Below are 5,289 nucleotides of genomic sequence, written 5' to 3' on the forward strand. Positions count from 1 at the left end.
TTTATTACTTAATTCTTTTCCCTTAAATGCCCAGATTTTTGAGATCTAAAAGGCAGAAAATATTCTTTTTCTTCTGCTTTCTGTTAGCACATTTAAATTTTGGGGCCAAGGCAAGCAATTAGCTCAAACGAGGATAGTTTCTTGAATGAGAGGAAGGAAAAACTGGGGGAAAATGATCTTCATGTAGAATTGGTCAGCCCTTCTTACTTACAACATAGCAATTTCAAATGATTTAATATTCTAAAAACCTTTTCTTACTGCATAAAGATATATGATAAAGCCTTAGCTATAACTAAAATCACTATTTAAAAAATAATTAAGAAAATTAAGAAGTTTTTAGTTTAAAAGTGGGGTGTTAATTAGGGTAGAATTAATTGAAGAGAACTTTCTAGAAGAGGTGAACTTTCCATCTTAAGGTAGGGACATGGGCTAATGGAGAAACTCAGGTAGGGTACATCAGAGACAGGAATGGCTTTGGTGGGGATGCGTTGCTCAAAAGGTAGTTTGGTTCCCTGAGGGAGAGGGAGGAACAAACAAGCAGACATCTCTCTTTGGTCAGAAGGCAGGAAATCCTGTGCAGTGTCACCATGAGCACCTCCAGCTGTATTAGTGCTATTGGAATAATAAATTTGATTATGATGGTAAAAAATAAAAAAAAAAGATAACTTGGTTGACTAAGAAAAGGGACTTTGTGTTAATTATTATCAAAAGATGTGTTTAGGCAACTGACAAGGGGGTTCTCACAGCCACTCTGGGCTCATGGCTCTATTTAAACCTGGCTCGCTTTAGCGAGCAACAGCCTGAGGAGAAGGAGCTCGAGACAGAGGCACAAGACCTGATTTTCAGTCTTAACCCTCACATAGCTAGCTGGGAAAGCTTGGAAGCCTCGTTACCCTCTGTAAATCTATACTGCCCTATCTATTAGAAAAAATGAAGACAATATCACCTCCTCTGCCTCTCTCACAGGGTTATTATCAGGATCAAACAAAATCATGTAAAGAGCTATAAAAGATGCAAGGAATTTATAGCAACTGCTTTTTAAGTCTCATTTAGGTACTCTGTGACTTCATGCATATTATCGATATCAAATTCAGAAAAGATGAAAATAAATTAAACTCTTCAGATGCCCAAGAAATGTCAATAACATTTCAATTATGAATGATAAAAGAGAGATATTAGTAAAACCTCAAATTATTACCCTAGGCTCTGACTTGATAAACATTCTTTCTGGTGGAAAAAAAAAAAAATTCATGATGAAGTTTGCTTACAAATTATTTCTTCTCCTTCCTCTCCTCTTCCCCTCCCCTCCCCACCTCCCCCTTCTCCATCTCAATTCCTTCGGCATTACATGAAGCCAGAGTCTAGCTTAAGCACCTTGTCTAATTCTTCACATTTAATTGTACATTATTCTCTTTTCTGTACTCTTTCTGTTCTGTGAGCCAGCCTATTGTGCTGAATATTTACTTCAAAACATAGTTTTGTGTAATGTAAACTTGTGGAAATAATATATTTAATGGGAAGAAAGCAGCCTATTTTAGACCATCCATTCATCCTTTTCCCCCCACTAAAATCTCACATCTAGCCTGTGGGTTTCTCCAGTCAACTGAATTTTCAGGCCCATAACTACCTCAGTCCAGTCCTGTAATGCGACTTTCCACACTCTCAGGGGAGTTTGGCTTGAGCTCCCAGGCACAGGTCTGGCCACCCAGGCCAGGCGCTGTCCTCCACAGCTGTCCCATGATCCCTTCAGGTGCCGCTGCTGCTGTGAGGTCATCTCATAAAGCCCTGGACACAGCCCTCTCCGTGTTATTTCTCTCCCCACCTTACTTAACCTTTCATATTAGTGACAATAACAGTCTCTAGGATGTTGAAGGCCCATCTGTGAGGGGCTAATTGATTTTCCATCATCACTCCATATTTATTTTCTTTTTCCTCACCTCCAGAAGCGTGCTCTGAACTAAAGGCCATGGCAGCAGCTCATGCTGGCAAAATTGTGCTTTTATTATTCCTACCCTGGCAACAATTATTTATCTAGCTTGTCAAGTGACTGAGGACATCACGACGACCATCTGTTTCCCTCTGTCTGATTCCTCTAATGTAGTTAGACTCCATTTTCAGGAGCATCTCACTGATGCTACTTGCATTTTTCTCCATTTGTATGTGCTGGTTTTGGCAGTGTTTCTTCACTGGGGTTGGCATTTTCACTTCACACTTGTTCATTTGATTAGCATCCTTCTCTTGTGATTAACTGTTTAGCTTCCAGCGAGTGGTCTCTTGGTTAGCTTCTTTTTGATCTTTGAAAGGGTTCCTTTCATCTCTCTGTGCATCTGTGGGGACACTGTCTTTCTTCAGAACCACATTCTGTTGGTTTAAAAACTTCCTAGCTCTCAACTCCCCTCCCGTTCTCCTGCCAGTCATCTCAGTTCAGACTCTCAACCTTTCTCGCCCGGAGGACTGAAACAGCCACTTCTACTTGTGGACAAGCCTGACTTGACCACCTGCAAACCACAGCTACCAAATGATTTTCCCAAAACATGAGGCCATGTTCATGGCTCTGCTCTGCTCAAATCCCTCCAGAGTTTTCCACGGGCTCAGGCTAAGCCCATCCACTTATGTCATGTCTTTTGAAATCTACCATTTTCTCTCTAGGAGCATATTTATTGTAGTGCGTGTGTGTGTGTTTTCTTTATTCTAAAATCCCCAACAGTGGTTCTGAATTGGTAGGGGAGAACATTTGGCAATATCTGGAGCCATGTTTGGATGTCACGCCTGGGGTAAATGGAGGTGCTCCTAGCATCTGCTGGGTAGAGGCCAGGGGTGCTGGCAAACACCCTGCAATGCCCAGGACAGCTGCACATAGCAAAGAGTTATCCAGTTGAAATGTCAATAGTGCTGAGGCTGAGAAGCCCTGTTTTAGCCGAGACCAACTGTTGGAGTCATCTGCATGTGCTCTGTCCTCTCGTGCCTCCATATCTTTGCCCAGCAACCTTTCTCCAGTGCTTCCCTCTCTCCCACAATTTACCTGTTAATGTCTGATCATTCTCCAAGGCTCAGTCTCAAGATCCCCTTACTTTGATTTCCTGACCATGCGACGCCTTTTGACAATGACTCACATCCTTTACTCTTGAGTTTTGTTCAGGGGTCTTCTGTAGCTCCAGCATTGACCAAGTTTTTTCTTAATCTTGTGTTATTTCTTCTTAAAAATCTCTTGTCAACACCTGACCAGAATCCAAATTTCGCAGTGTTGTGTCCCAGGCCATTCCCAGTGGACCTTCCCATTTCCGTCACTCCTTCCCACCCTCCGCACCCAAGAGCCTGTCGGGTTACAGCCACGCCCACAGGGTTGTGAAACCTTCCCCGCCCCCTCATCTTTGTCAGTTTTCCTTCTTCCATCAGATCCAGCTTACGTGTCGCCTCCTCTTCACAGGTTCTCAATACACAGCGTTAGTTCCTTTATTCATGGGCACTCTTAGCCCATGGTACTTATTTGTATCTCAGCATCCAGTAAAGAAAAATAGTGAAAAATATAGTTTCTGGAGTGTGACAGATCTGAATTTAGAAAGATCTTCATCTTTCTAAGCCTTAATTTCTTCATTGGAATAATAAATAAAAGAATAATATCTACCGAATATATTTCTGAAACTATTAAACCCAGTAATCCATGTAAAATGCCCAGTATAGTATTAAGGATTCAATTAATGTTAATGGATACTACTATTTCTAACCATATTGTAGGTTATGTAACTGCCTCTGTAGCTCTCTCCTGGACCAACTGCTTTCTCCCTGAGAAATAGAAACTGTATTTTATTCATCACTGTAACCCAGAGACAGTGATGAATAAAATACAAAGTCTGAACAGCAGCAGCTTGTTGCATGTTTGAGTCAAGGATAGAGACCCCATTACAGATGTCTCTCTGTAGCGATTTAATGCCTAGTATTGACTGAGCACTTACTAGGTATAACAATGGGGTAAGCACTTTCACAAGTTGCCCCCATTTAATCCTCACAATCACCCTATGAGATCGGTGCCCTTATTATTCATTCCCATTTTACAGAAGACCTGGGTACAGAGAGCGAGAGAGCCTGTCCAAGATTACACAATTAGCGAGTGGCGGAGTCCAAATTTAAAGGTAGGGAGTTTTAAATCATTAGATCTTTACTAAAAAATTAGATAAAGTCAATTTTTATTTCAAGAATTCATTGATGATGTAGTACGATGAGTGCAAAGAATCTTTTTGTCTAGATGCAGATGATACAGAAACACCCACTTCTTTTTCAGAACCACCAAAATTACTTCAGTCTTCCCGAAGTCACTCTCAGTGAACACCAGTAGGGTGCAGTTTGGTGGGATGGGGGCTGGGGAATAGGTGGGAGTATTTATCTTCTAACCCCGCAAAAGACACTCTCAAACAAGGCAGCTACACCTTTTCCTTCTCATTGTCCAAGATCTTGTAAAATAAACTGTGGGAAATACGTAAATGGGAGCAGGAAGGAATTGGGATGAGGGATGAGGGATGAGGGATGATGCATCTCATCGGGAAGATTGAAAACAAAAATAGTTTATTCGCAGATAAATCAATATCTTAGTGGGATCCCTTAATTGAGTGACATTGTACCCTAACAAATAGGCCACCTACTTGCCAGAGTTTTATTGGTGGGGAGAAGTATTAATAAGTGGATAAAAGCAGCCTCCACAGCATTTGTCGCAGGAGGTTACTTTGGCAGGAGCTTGTAGAGTGTAACTCATCTGCATAGAGGACGCCGGGAGATCTTATGTCACCTGGGCTCCTAGGGCATCTGCTTAAATTGTTAACTTTAGCCAAATAAGAATCATTCCTACAGCAAAGTGAGCTACTGAGTTTCACAGTTTGCTCTTAGAGAAAACTGTAATTAATTCTCCATAAAGTCATTGAGATGTATGTACTAGCAATATAGAGAGCAAATGTTATTAAACTTTAACAGTTTCCCATGGGTTAATAATGCTGCCTCCTCATTCTAAGACACAGTTCTGGGGTTCAGGCTGTGGGCTTGAGTTACAGGTGACCCTGCTATAATGAGGTCCTTCAGGCTAGCCTGGTGGCTGACTCTCCCAGCTCGGGGGAAAGATGGTTCAGGTATATCCCCACACCTGCCTAGAAATTCACAGTATATGATCATTTATGACATAATTATGCATGGTTATATAGATCATATCATATAATTATATAGTTATATATTATATAGAATATATTTTATATAAAATTATACTAGCAAAGCACCAACAATAGAGATTTCTGGTTAACAAAATTA

This window comes from Pteropus alecto, unplaced genomic scaffold (genome assembly GCF_000325575.1).
Source record: "Pteropus alecto unplaced genomic scaffold, ASM32557v1 scaffold164, whole genome shotgun sequence".
Taxonomy (NCBI): Eukaryota; Metazoa; Chordata; class Mammalia; order Chiroptera; family Pteropodidae; genus Pteropus; species Pteropus alecto.